Source organism: Calonectris borealis, chromosome 1 (genome assembly GCF_964195595.1).
Source record: "Calonectris borealis chromosome 1, bCalBor7.hap1.2, whole genome shotgun sequence".
NCBI lineage: Eukaryota > Metazoa > Chordata > Aves > Procellariiformes > Procellariidae > Calonectris > Calonectris borealis.
The window spans coordinates 92,653,284-92,667,826 of NC_134312.1; the positions used below are offsets into that span (position 1 = coordinate 92,653,284).

The window sequence follows — 14,543 nt, forward strand, 5'->3', positions numbered from 1 at the left end:
TGATTAATACAAAAGTAAAAACAAATTTTAAAACCCCACTCTTAAATGAAGACAAACTCATCCAAACCCATCCATTTACTTTTCAGATAAGGTTGTTTCATAAAGCAAAAAATTTTTAAGAATTAAAATAAAGGTGCCAAACCATCTGAGGAAATGAAATTTCACAGAAAGATTGTCATTACCTTTGTCACAACTCAGGTTAGCAGTCATGTAAGGTCTGCAGGTACTTGCAGAATGCATAGTCATATAGGTGAGCTGGCCAGGAAACAGGAATGCCCCATGGTGAAAACATTTGAAATTTTGGAGTGTGAGAATGAAACTTTATGAAACTTTTTCATAAAGAAACGAGTTTTCAAAAGACCCACCTCAGTAGAGCTAATGGCTCAAGGGCCAGGACTCCTCCAGTGGGTGATGGAGCGTGGGAGCCTGTTCCCTTCCAGGTCTCCCTCATCACACCCGTAATCATCAGGCTCTAGGGTCAGCCTCTTTCTCTGGCTTTGAACTAGAGTTTCTTTCCTGGACCCAAGAAACTTCCCTAATAATATTTTCATTAAAAATTGTGTTTACCACAAGTTGTTTCATGCTCAGTGACAGAACTCTGCAATGGAAAATTGTGGAATCACAGAATCCTGGAATAATAAAAATCAGAAAGGACCTCCTTAAGTCATCTGGGTCCAACCCTCACCCCTGCTCAAAGCAGAGCCGGTGAAGATCAGGTTGCTTTTTTAACCAGCTTGTTTGCGTGTGCATGTATGTCCTTCTGTGTACCCATTTTATAAGTACTTATATTCTACTGCACATTTTTTCAATAACTGAAAACTGTGTTTCTGAAACTTGAGATTTTTAGAATAATTTTATGTTCTCTCATTGATAAGCAGAAACTCTTGATCAGAAGCTGTCCTGCACAGGAGTGAATTGTACGGCCACCGTCCCAGACTCTTGCTGTGCCTGGTTCTTTCCTTTAATTGCAAGACCACTTTGTGTAGCGACAGTGGGTTGTAGGGGCTTAAATATGTCCCCTAAGTCATAAAATAATGCTGTAACCAAGGCCTGGCATTGGCTATGCTTAGACTGAACCCTGTTCCTGCACAGAGAGGGGACCCCAAGTCTGCTACCCTGCACTTATCGCTGCTCTCTGTTGCACACAGGATGTTCAACTAGATGGAGCAGTGGTCTAATCTGATGTGGCAGCTCCTACATTTTTATCTTCTAAGTGCTTTACTTATATGAATTAATTCTGAAAACACTCTTGTGACGTTAGTCATTGTTATGATTCCCATTTTGGAGACCCTGTGTCTAATTCTTAATTATACTAATTCTTCCTTATGCTGCTGAGGTTCCGGACCTGTGAAAGGGTCTCCCAACTCAGGGAGATGGATTGCAGAAATGTCAAGGGCGAAATGAGAGTTCATTGCCCTATAGCAATTCTCCGTTTCCCTAAGGTCAGAGAGAAATATTAGAAGACGAGTATGAAGGAGGCTCTGTTGATTTGTACTGGGGGCTACACAGGAGTTGCATACCTCAAGCCTGTAAGAGGTGTTGTATTGGCCAAAATGAAATTATTGAGATTTTTGATACTTCTGTCAGTGTGGCCACAATCTCATCAAAAGAAAGCGAAAGCCACCTCTGCTGCCCCTTCTTTTCCTTTTATCGGGATACATTATCAGAGAATTGACACCCCACCCCCAAAAAAATTCAACAAACCCAGAATGAGAGGCAGTGAACTTGAGGGGGGGAGGAAGAGACTGAGGCTTGCCCAAGAATGAATAGCAAGCCATTTTAAAAGTAGTCATTGTGTGCTGAAACCAGAAGGATCTTCTGTCTTTCTGTATGATAAAGCTACCAGTGAAATGTATTGCAAGGTAATTAGGAGCAAACAGGCAGGAAAAATGAGTGATGCACTACTCTTCATTTCCTGAGCCGGTCTTGTTCCAGTCCCCTTGCAAGCTGCAGCTGTGTCTGTGGAGAGAGCGGAGGTGGAGATCAACCCTATCTGTGTCTTCTTTCCTCACGGCTTCACCCAGCCCAAGGACAAGATGGACAATCAGATCTGCTGCAGATGAGAGACAGAACTCTACACCCTCCTCTGGCTCTTTGGCTTCCCACTCTATTTATATCCGAGTCTAAGAGAGAAAGTGGTATATGCAGAGTAGGGACCCTTGCAGCTGTCCTTGAGACAAAATTAGTCATTGGACAGAGAAGGGCCAGAAGCCCTCCGTGGGGCAATTTTGGTGGGAATCTCATGGTTTTGGTATGCTGAGGCTGTACAACTCCCCAGACCGCTAGTAATACTGTTGTTCTTCAAAGGTTTTGTCCTGAATGAGGAGTATGAAAATAATTACAACTTTTACTCAGCATTGAGCCTATGGAAAAGCCTACAGAAACAAGACGTCTTTAGATAAGAAAGGCTGGAGGCAGAGGCACAATGCCTGTCGCCTCCAAATGCAGGAAATAAGATGCGTGAATGTGTGACAGGACCAAAGTTAGCAAGAGGGATATATAGCATGTTTCACGTCAGCATTTAGAACAGAAGTGGGGCAGACGTCCGCTTTAAAGTTCTTCAGATCAAAATTATAATTGTCTTCCCATGAAAGTATGAGAGAAAATTAAGCCTCCTGACACCCTGAGATACTTATGTTTCTTTCAAAAATCATATAATAAAATAGAACAGAACAGAGTAGAATAGGCTGAATATAACACATGATGCTGTTTAAGTCATTTTAATTTTGAAGCAGAGATGCAATCTGCTAACAACAGTATGGATCGTGATAGAGAGTAGAGAGCGAGGTAGAGAGTTAGTGTTTTCAGTGTTCAAAAATTTTCTGAGGCCTTCGCAATAAGCACCCATATAAACATACAGAAAACGTCACCTGCAAAAGTCATCTCCTCATTTATATGCTTTTTAACCAGCTATCAGATTTCCTTAATTCATTGTGAAAACACACTTTTGAAATGTTACTTTTCAACCCAATGCAGCTGAAGAGGAAGAAGGGCGGGAGTCTTGCTCTTCTTATGTCTTCCCCACCAGATGTTTTACAGAGTTCCCCTAGGTTGCACTGTTGCTTTTCCAGTGAAGGCAAGGGGATTACACTGGTGCCCGTGAGGGCATGGCTCACGTTTCAGCATCTTATTGCTGGCAGTAATGTGTACAAAAAAGAACAAAAATGTGTCTCATAGCCCAGTTTGCAATATTTTAATTTTTTAAAAAAGAGAGGCTCTTCCACAAAATAGGCCATTATATTTGGATTGTCTAAGAGAGAAGAAATATGGAGCCCCTCTGATGTTTCTATTTAGATTTCCCCATTGTCAGCAAATCTCTGAAAGGAATTGCCTTGGGAACTGCACAGTATCAGTACCAGGTGCTTTACCAGCCAGTCCTGGACGTTTGCTGTAGTTTTATATACAGGGGTGCTAGCTCTGGTAATCAAGGCAATAGGAAATAAGCTTGTTTGTTTTGCCCCAGAAAACCAAATTACATATGTGACAGAAATGAACTAGGTTAGATGCAAGGCATGGTACCTTTCTCACCTTAGGTTACAAAGGTGTCTACCAAGTATAGCGGTGCAAGTTAGGAATGATTGCGTACCCAAAAGATAAGCAAGGAGTAGATTTCTGTAATAGGTGGACTTTCCAGTCTTCTTTTCTGATTTCTTATGTACAGAATGATAACCATATATTCACCCTCTCCAACATGCTGTGCTGGTTTACATCTCTGAACAAAAAGCACAGACTCACAGCTGTTTATGAAGACAAGCCAATAAATCTAGAGGAATATATTTATACAACTTATCCTGAGATTACATGGTTTTTTCAGGTAGACAGAGCTCCTTCATTGCAAAGGAACCAAATTCCTCTCTGTGCCACCCAGATCTGTTGATTTTCCATTAACGTCAGCTCATGTCAGCTGTACCGAGTGTTACAAGTTGCGCTGCAGAATACTTCATATACATTGAAGGGGTGAGTACTGTGCCATTTCCAGGCCCTTCCCAGCCTGCTGTTGTTTGGTGTCCTGCTTTTGGCTGGCGTTACGTGATGCCTGTAGAGGTCAGAAAGTGAGGAGCGGTTGTGGTGGCTTTTCCTTTCATAAATCCTGCCATTTGCCAGTGGCAAATCCAGGTACAGTTCTCATAGTTAAAGATCTGTTCCAATTCTGTAGCCACATTTTCTTCTTGTGGAGTGGGTACCATACGTGAGAGCTTGAAAGCTTGCTGCAGCACTGGTTGCCTTTTCCACAGCAAACCGCAAACTTCCTTCAACTGATCAGACTGAGCTTTCAGTTCTCGCTTCTTTGGCTAAACCTCCCTGATACATGCAATGATTTGTATGAAGGAAGAGCAAGCAAGAGGGTGCGACACAAAGAGAGAGATTATCACCATCATGTATCCAAATTAAAATCTGTGATAAAATCTTAGGAGGGGAAGATGTTGTATGTTTTTTGGAGCTGCTCTTGGCCTTTTGCCTTTAGACTCCAGGTCTGCTCTTGGTTGATACTCAGATAGAAATCAGGAGGTCTTTGACTTGTGCAGCTTCTAGCAGAAGGGGACCTACTGAGAGCAGGACTTAACAGTAGCGCATTCTACATTAAGCACTATAGGAGATTTGTGGATCACCATATCAGGAACACATGCTAATAAAATATGTGCCACATAGTAAAAACTCACCTGGGTGAAATGCTGCTCCTTCTGATATCAATGGAAATTTCCTTTTGACCAGGGGTTGCTATGGCAGCAAGCACTGGAAATGAGAACAAGGACATTTTGATATGTCTACACTGTGGATTGCAAATTATGATACCCGAGTTAGTTTTAAACAGTCTTGCAAGAAGTGGTCTAGTTAAGGCAGCCTGGAATGCCACGTGGCCTAATTTACCATGCTAAGCAGCTTGCTTTCCTGTGCGCCCAGGGTCCATCCATGCCTGGGGTGGAGGAGACGTGAAGAGGCATTTGAGGGAATGCTCATTTTAGGGCAGTGTGATGAGGAACAGACTGTGTCAAGGAGTAGTACAGGGAAGGAGAAATAGCATGAGAGAGAGGAAGCTAGAAAACAGGAGGAACAGCAGTCAACTGAATGGAGGGGATGGAAGCAAAACCGACAGTGACAGAAGAGATGCAGGTTTGGGGGTCCAGGCACCAAAGGGTCCCTTCCCATGGCAGTGCACTTTGCTCTGCTCTTTGGAAGTCAGCCTAGGGCTCCTGACTCTCAGCATTTCCATTGTCAGGAAGACACCGTCAAACCCCTGAATGAAGTATCCTCATGCTCTTCCAGTGGTTGATCACCTCGTAAGTACCGTTTTACTCGTGCTGCCGATGACACTGCTGGCTGAAGTGGTGAAGTTCTGTATTACAGCTCCGCAGGTGCTAACCCACCTCAGCATCAGCAGCAACACGGAATGGCATTCCATTTTTAAGTTGGCTTTAAAAGAAAACCCTGCGAAATTGTATTGAAAATGCATTACTATAATGTTAATGTTACGAAGTCAAGCACTTAAAAGTTAGGAAATGCCACAGTTAATGTTGTCTGTGCAACCTTACCGAGGGCCCCTTGTGCCGTTACCGTAGCCTGTAATTACATGGCTGCACACTGTTTCTTCCACTGAACCCCTGCATCAAGTGGTCAGGTCCCCTGCATATTTCATTAGAAACACAGCCCAGAGCTGTTTTGCACCCTGCTGGATTATTAGTTTGGTACTGACCCAGGGAAGAGAAAACTACTTGTCTGTGTCACTGCGCTCTACAAAATCTTCTCATCTGGAAAGGAGTTGAGGCCTTTGATGGCACTGTATTTCTTGGAAATCTCCTTTTCTGTTCTTCAGTAGCGCCTTACCTCCCATAATCCCGTAATATTTCAAATGGGAGCAATTTGTATTTTGGGGAGGCTGGGAAGACGCCTCATAAATAGCATTTAGCAGACCTCATTAAGTCCAATGTCCCATTTGCTTCTGCAATGCATCCCTCTCCTATTGACCCTGGTTAGTTCTTCCTGTCATCTGTGCTGAGTCAACGGACCCCAACGGGCTGGTGGGGAGATGGGACAGAGCCACCCAGCACATGGCTTTTTAAAAGTGGAAAAGGGCAGGAACCCAGCTTTTCCTATGGCAGAGGGTGATAGAAGGAATTAATAATATTGATACCTGCCATCACCTCTCCATTAACGGCGAAATACATAAAAACTGGTGATAGCTTTGCCTGGAGATGTATGTAGAAAAGATGATGAAATTAATGTAGAGAAGTTGGTAGAGCTTCTGTCTGGTTTTCGCTGCTTCTTTAAGCATTTGTACCCAAAATGCAAAGTGAGGGGGGAATCCCAGCGCTCCCTCTGAAAGGCCAGCAGTCAGCCGAGTTGTGAATTCCTTCTCTACTTTCTTCCCATGCTTTTGAGCGACGCTTGCAGGTTAGCCTGCCCATTTAAAAGTTTATATACGGCAGATGTTCACAGAGCTGATCAGGAATTAGGGATTTCCTGCTGGAGCTGCAACCCTTATATGAAATACAGAGAACGTATTTAAAACGCGGAGAATATGCCTGCCTCGCACAATAAATTCACACGCACCCCCCTTGCTGCCGTTCACTCAGGAGGGGACAACAGAGCCCGTGTGCCCTGAAACCCAACGCAGGTCCCCAGCGTCTGACAAGGGGAAGTTCTGGCGGGGCAGGGGGCTGATGTCTGGGGCTAAACATGCCGGCAGCTCCCTCTCACAGCAGCGTGTTACCTGCCGCCTTCCCTCTCGGGGGGAGAGGCCGCCTGCCCCACACCTTTTTAGAAGCAGACTTTGCAGAAGTGTCATAAATCTCTGCCGTGCCCGCCACGCAGCGCTGCCGCTGCGCTGGTTATCGCCAGGATTCATCCATTTGAACTGCACTTCGTTTTGCAACCCAGGGTAGAAGGAGTAGATTGCTTTGCCAGCTATTTTGGGGTATAACTTCTCCCCCGACAGTGCCTGGGACTTGTCCATTCCCAATACCCGGCATTGCCTTTTCACAGCATCTCCGTCTGTATCCGGCAGGTACTCGATTTGTCTGTGTCTGTGCAGACATCCATGGCAAGGATGTGCTCTCGGAGCCTGTGTAGTTCCAGAATCGTAACATTCCAGTGATCCAGCAGGAAAATTCAACTGAAGGGCAGCACGGTCTGGCTTGAACCGAACCGCAGTAGCAGGCAAACCTGCCCTGCCTTCCCCACCCCGCAGGACAGGTAGTGAGTGTTTGAAGGCTGCGGGAAGGCGCGGATGTTTATTTCGGCGAGAGCTGCGGTGGTGCGTAAAAAAGAGAGGGAAGGGATCTCCCAGCTTTTTGGAGAGGGCCTCTCTAGAATGCCATTTGAATCTGTACTTTTTGTTCGGTGGTAAGTTTTAATAGTTATCCTTTGAGGATTTTCCCGGCGAGCTTATCTGAATACACCAACAGTCTTTTTTGTAATATTCGCATTTCCCCTTTGGTTCAGCCGAGCCCACTGACAGATCATTCAAATTCAATTGTTTTATGTCTAAGCCGAACAGCTAATTAAAGTAGGGATGATTAACCTGACTGGCAGTGTCGCTCTCTCTCCCTCGCTCTCTCGCTCCCTCCCTCCCTCCCTCCCTCCTGTTCCAATCAGTCTTTTTCTCACACTCTCCCTCTCTCTCTCTCTGTCTTTTGCTCTACTGTGTGTGTGTGTGGTTTTTTTTTCCTCTCTCCTAAACGTGGTCTGCTTGCTGATGGCAGAATGGCACTCGGAGATTTGTGCATTGTGTCTGGTTTCCTACGGGCAGGCTGACCCAGTGCCTCTAGGGACTTATCAATAGACCACTCAGAAGAGACAGAGACAGGAGAAAGGAGGAGGGGTGGGGGGGTGGGGGGGAGAGAGAAAGAGAGAGGGAGAAAGAGAGAGAGAGAGAGAGAGAATCAATATCAAGAATAGAAGGAGCTCCGAAGCCATTTTTTTTTTTTTTTTAAAGAAGTATCAGGACTTGGGAAGAGGGTGACAAAGAAGGTTTTTCAAAGAGGCAGTGGAGGAGGTTCTAATAAATTTGGAAGGAAACAGTTCCCTGTCTTGGGAAAAAAGGAGAACTCCTGGCTGATTAGCATTCACACCAGGTATGAGATGTTCCCTACCCCTTATCACTGTCGCAACCGAGATGGAAAAAAGCTTTTTTTTCCTCTCCCCCCTTTTTTCTTTTTTTTTCTCCCCCCCCCGCTCTTTAAGGAGACGGAGCGAGCGTTTATTTTGGTACGTGTGGTGGTGGTGGCAGGGGGAGCGCGAGCCGTGGGCATCGGCGTGCGGGGAGCAGGGAGAATGGAAGCAGGGCAGCGGGGAGGGGGCGGGTGGGAGAAGAGCCGGAGTGTGTTACTGTGTCTCCTCTTTGTGCACCCCTGGGGGGGTTACCCAAGTTCATTTCCAGCAGGTGGATTTAGACAGGGAGTTACTTAACGCTTGACCGCCAGTTTTGAAAAAACGGAAAAAAGGGAAGGAAAAAAAAAAAGGACCTGCTTCCTATGTCTATTAAAGGAAGCTCCAATTTTTTCCCTCTCTCTCCTCTCTCTCTCTCTCTCTCTCTCTTTCCTCTCTTCCTAACCAGACAGCGGGAGGGTTTCTGGCTCCTCGCCAGCCCAAAAGCCTCTAAGTGTTTTGCACTTGTTTCAGGGAGCCCGGGGATTTTTTTCAGCATTTTCACTAGAGAACAAAGAGTTCTTTACAAAGGAAGGGGGAGAGCGAGCTTAACGCCCGAGATATGTTTTTCTATTTTTATTAGGGAATTTTTTTTTCTTTCCCCCCCTCCTAAAAAGAAAGAGAGAGAAGCAAAGCACAGAATGCGTGGCAGCAACAAAATAGATTGAAAGGAAATGCAGTTCCCTTACCTCCAAATTATAATTTGGATTTAATAAGAACAGGAATGGAAGGGGGACAAGACCAAGTGAGTTTGATGTGTCGTTCTTTTCTCCCTTTTAAAAAACTCTCTCTTTAAATCCAATTGCTGTTTTGCCAACTTACCTAGCCTCTTTTTTTTCTTTTTTTGGCATAAAAGTTATACTGCAAACAGTTTCTGTTTACTTAAAAAAATCAAACAACAAATTCTTAGTGGGGGGAAAAAAAAGAGGGAAATGGGGTGGTTTCAGTGGAAAAGAAAGAAATGAGTGGGAACAGAAATCTTTCACTTTCTGTCACTTAGAAAAAAAGTTGGTAATGGCTTGTTGAAGCTAGGATCCTAAAATACAGATGGGGCACTAACGTCTGTGTCCACGGACCCAGCTTTTCCCTGACCATCTGTCTAAAAGTCACCTCTCATTGGCAGCTCAAATGATTAGTCGGAGCTCAGGGATTTTTTTGTTTGTTTGTTTGTTTGTGTGCTTGTTCCTCCTGTTCGGTGGGACCCTCTCTCAAATGGCTCCATTTCACCTTCTGAGTTTAGTTCTTTAATCGAGCCCCAGATTGAGGATTTCGGGATAGACCTCCTTGCACTGTAGATTTTTTGTTCTTCTGAATGTATTTCTTATAGATACACTCTTTGTCTGTTTGTACGTGGAAAAGGCAAACGTAATATAGAAGGGAATAATGCATCACATTTAAGGAGATGTTTAGATTGGAATTTTATTGCATATAGTGTACAGTATATCGCATATAGTATACAGTATCCTGTATAACATACAGGATATCTTCTCTACAGTGTCTCCTGTACAATGGTTAGGATGTTTGAGAATATATACTGTTGCAAATTCAGTAGCTTAAGGAAGTGCTTTCTTTAGCCAAATTCTGCCTTCCTTCCTTTATTGATTTGTATTTTCCTGGCTTTGACAAATTACCGATCTAAAAACTGCATCATGTAGCAGTGGTACAGAAAACAAGAGAGGAAGCTGTATATTATACCCCCCTAAAATCATAGGCGCACAATATGCAGAACTAGATCAAATCATTATAGAGTTACAACAATTGTTTCTGGATGCAGGGCATTATTGCTACAATACCTTGATTTTTATATTCATGCTGCAGGCTTCCCTCAGAAGAGGTCATCTGTTACAGCTACATAGGTATCGCATATGTATCTGTGGCACTGTTTTTAAGCAACATCTATGCATTGTGTAAGTGTACGCAGAGAATTAGTCCGTTTACGTATCCTGATATGATGAAGGGGGGAAAATCCATCCTTGGGCTCTGCCTGCGCCACTTTAGGAACGCCACTACCCTACAGCGGCAAAAAGTCCTGCAGGATACAGCCCGTCCCTTGCAAAAGTGAAGGGAAACCGTCCACGACAAGTGAAACCGCCAGTTAAAACATAGTTTTGTTTTCGTACCAGTATCTAGACTGGGGACTTGCAGCCCTCCAGCTCCATTAGCCGGGGCTCTTCCCTCTCCAAAGCTGTGGTGGGCACAGCTTCCCCAGCAGAAGTTGGGGGGTCGTGATGGGCTCAAGTCCCCTGCTCTGAGCGCAGGTACCTTCACTGCAGGTAACCCAGGTCCTCTGCATTTCCATGGGTAGCAGCAATGGCGTTGTCGAGTCGAAAGTACTTTGCGGCTCCCCAGTTTAATGCGAAATGCTTGACAGAGAGGGATGGACCACCAAAAAGAGCTAGTCGCCTCTGTTGGCAAACATAACGAATAGAGGAACTTTTGGCAAATTACAAATGCCTTTCTTTTATTTTAAATCCTTGCTTTCCTTGTTCCTCCGGAGAGTTTTCCCAACTCCTGATGTTTTTCATCGGCTGAATGTTTTCTGTGACTTTTCTCTCTTGCTCTCTCACTCTCCAAAAAGAAAAAAAAAATCACAGGAAAAGTAAACAAAAGAGCACAGAAATGGGACTTGGTCTTTGAAGTTTTCCATAGGATAAGCAGTCTCGTTTTTTTTCTGACTGAATCTTTTTTCTCCCCCCCCCACCCCCTTTAATTTTTTTTTTAAATCTAACATGCTTTTGTGAGCATTTTGTATCTGCAACCGTGGAGATGGTGACAGAAGAGGGAGGACATAACAGAGCTGAAACCTAGATTTGGGCCCCCTCAATCTCAACTCGAAGGCATCTTCCAGCGGCTGTCACTGCTTCCAGAAGTAGGGAGAAAGACGATAGCTGTCTTTCGGGGACTCTTCACGGACCTGACCTGAGAGTAGCACATTCACAGTACGGGAGAAAAGAGAGAGAGGGCAAAAAAAATAAAAAAAGGGGAAAGAAAAGCTCTTTGAGCAGTAACACACTGGCTCTTTCTTCCTGCAGGCAATCCGCTCCAGCTCCTGGCGACGTGTCCTGCACTATCAGATATCATATGACTCTTTATTTGGACTCCCGTTAGCAGTATGGGCCTGTTAGGAGGCTGTTTGTTTTCTTTTCCTTTCATTTCCTTCTCCCCAGTTCCCCCCGTTTTATGTGTGCCCGTGAGAGCGTATCCCTTTTATAATCTCTCTTTTTGTGCTGAAGTTTTATAGAACAGGAAAAAAAAAACCTTAATCATTTCCCAGGGCTGTTTTTAATCCTCTGCCAAAATCGAAGTTCGTTGTCGAGTTGTAAAAATAAATAACACCTTTCAGTTTTATTTCTCTCTTCCTTCGCCCTTTCCGTCCCTACTCGCCGTGTCCGTACACACTCGTGTATGTCCCTCCGTCTCTCCTGCCTGAGCGGGTGAAGTTGGGATACACCTGTGTCAGCCTAAGGAGGAGTAGAGAGCTGCCTACTGCCGCTCCTGCCACTCCGCGCCGTTTGTTTCACTTTCATAAACTTTCCTCTCCTTATTTATTTCATTTGGGCACCTTCTCCACACCAAGTTTGAAAAGCTGTCAGGTAGCGATCCCAGCGATATGCTGGGCTTTTCAGCATTTGGGTGAGCAAACGGGGGAAGTTAAGGCTGTAAGAAAATGAAATACCGTGCTGAAGGAATAGAGGATGAAGTGCGAGGTAGAAATTAGACGTGCTTTGTGTACGGCACCCATAAAAGTTTCCTGTACCAGAACGCTGGTGCCTAATAATAGGACGGAGGGAGCCAGCCAGCAGCTAGCAATCGGAGGTGTACAGCCAAGTAGACAAGCCTTATGGCAGCAATATTTCTGATAGAGAGTCGCATTGTAGTGAAGGGAGATGACTTTTTTCCCTATTTGTGCTGTCTTTAGCAATACCTTATTTAGATAAACACCGCCGCAAAACTTTTTGCCTGACAATGCGAAGTCACGTCAACAGAAACAATGAATGGCTATCAAATGTGTTAAATCATTGCAAGAAAAAAGGACTGTCTTTCTAAAAGAGAGGTAGTGTTTTGGTTTGATACTTTCCTATGCAATGTTTTCATTTGTGTTTTTGAACTAAGGATTTATTTTGACAATTGTTAAGAACTGATTTCTAAAGGAAAAGGGGGGAAAATCCTTAAAAACATTCCAAAACGAGAGGGTTTGAAGGGGGGACATTTAGGTTGTTTGGAAGGAATTTAGAGTGTTTGGTTTTTTGTTTGTTTGCTTCAGTTTTGTGCAACCTGAATTGTAATATACTTTGGCAAGCAAACCAGAAAATGAGCTTTTTACACAACTTTGCTCCCTCTGTAATTACTGCTGTATTTTTGTGGAACTCGGTGGTTTTTTCATCTGAATTTGGTAAGATCATCAAAGCCGAAATCCTGTTTGCACTGTAGAGACACAAAGGAGTTACTGACACTTTCCGTCAGAGGTAGATGCTTTGGCCGGCCAGTCCTTCCACCAACTTGCACTGTTCAGCAGCCGGCTGTGCGCCGGCCGATCGCCACACTCCAGGGGAAAGTACGGGCGAGTTTTGTGTACGCGATTTATATGCATTTTGTGCTGATATTCCCATTAGCATCGCTGAGGATCTATAAGTTTTAGCATTTCCTTTCTGGTGTATACTTGGGCCAGCGTACAAAAGCAGTCTTGTAAGTGAGGCAAATACAGATTAGAGATTTTTTTGTCGCAAATCCAGAAACAACTGTGTTTCAGCCATCCTGTAGGTGTGTTGAACCACATCGAGGTCTCCCTGCTAGGTGGTGGTGTTTCTTATTTCTCATCTAACTGAACTCACCTTCCCACTGAAGTCAGTGCAGGTTTTCCTGAGAAGGGGTTAATGAAAAACAGAGCTAGAACATCAGGATTTAGGGTGATCCCTTTGAATCAGTGTTGGAAAGCAGACACCCCAGAACGTGTTCTTGCACAGCGCAGCATCCCTCTGTAGCAGGCAGGGCGCGCTCATGGTAGTGGAGACGTGAGAGCTGAGTTGAGATGACTCCTGCAGTCCGAAACTTTATTTGTATATGCCTCCAGTTCCAGAAAATTATGAATATCTCTTCTTCGCTCTCAACAGCAGACCGTTTCTTTTTATTTCGTTTTTGCCAGTCATCTCAACGAGAAGTAAGAGAGTCTTTGACCAGAGAGAACATTTTGAGGCTTCTTTCCTTTTCTCTCTTCCTCTAGCAACTTGAAACCAGCTCTGTTTTAACGTTTTGTGCTTAGGCATATTCATGGTCCTGAGGAAGGAATTACAGACTTCGTTGGAAGAAATTTGGTTTTGAAATAAGTGTTACAAATGTTTAAAAACTGTGTGCTGTTCATGCACGGTACATGATGTTCCCTGTTACTCTACGCATGCTCCAGTGCTCTGAGCAGTCCTCGCTGTGGGTATTTATTTGTGAGCTCGTTCTGGTAGCCGCCTGTGAATTTAGTTGACTTGACAATCAGTAAACAGCTCAACCGTAAGGCTGAAGTTCGAGAGCTATGTTAAGTGCGAGGTAGAAGGCTTCTTTCAAGTTTTTGGCCATTTCAGCGGATTGTTGCTCAGTATCTTTATTTAAAGGAAAAACTGTTCTCCTCAAGCTTCTTCAACTTCATGTCTGCAGAGTAGATTATTCTATTTCAAAGTTATTCTAAGTTCAAATAATGATAAAATACGTATTTAGCTACCTCATTAAATAAGAGCTGCGGAAAGCTGAAAGCCAAGCGCTGCAGCTAACGTCTGAAAGTGTGGCCCTGGGCTGGGCAGAGAAGGCCAGGCTCGTTGCTGCTAAAGTTTTGTTAGCATAACTTGGACTCGAATTGCACCAAAGTTGTGTTTTGACTTGGCTTAACTTCACTGCTTTCATCTGACTTTTTTTCTAAGCCAGCCCAATCCGGATCTATTCAGCGCTCGGGAGGGTGATAGCCAAGGGACAAAACAGCTTGTCTAACACATGTCTCTTTAGTGCACCAGTGTGTGGCTTGTGGGGCCTGACTGGATCACCACTGTCAAGAGAAATGCATTTTCCTACAGTGTAATAAGTTGTCCTGCTGCTTTCAGATGTCAGAGATCCCCCGTTCAGCACTTGGTGAAAAGGTCTGCTCTCAGAAGAGGTTTCCCTTCCATTTAACATTTCGTTAGTGCGTGCAACTCATGTAAATGTGATGTGGCCAGTAGGAGGAACAAATTTGGGTTTATTTTTGCCGGGATGCAGGTATTTATTCTATGTCTGTATTAATGTTATGGTGAGATGATATTTCAACCTAAACACCGATTTCAGTGGCTTACCGCTAAAAAATGAGCTGAGTTGAAATGTCAAGTACTTGTTCCAAGCTCGGAGGTGAAGCTTATATTATTTTGGAAAGTATGAGGAGAGTC

At 44.2% G+C, this 14,543-nt stretch overlaps 1 protein-coding gene across 12 annotated transcripts in view; it reads left to right on the forward strand.

The window, feature by feature from the left end:
- Nucleotides 1–14,543, forward strand: part of ZBTB20 (zinc finger and BTB domain containing 20) — a 503,318-nt gene that overhangs the window by 397,417 nt on the left and 91,358 nt on the right. The window contains exon 8 of one of the 12 annotated variants that reach the window (XM_075167007.1): nt 3,815–3,957. The exons of the other annotated variants lie outside the window; for them this stretch is intronic. The gene's annotated coding sequence lies outside the window, so the exon portion shown is untranslated. The remainder of the gene's footprint in view (nt 1–3,814; nt 3,958–14,543) is intronic. 12 annotated transcript variants of the gene reach the window in all.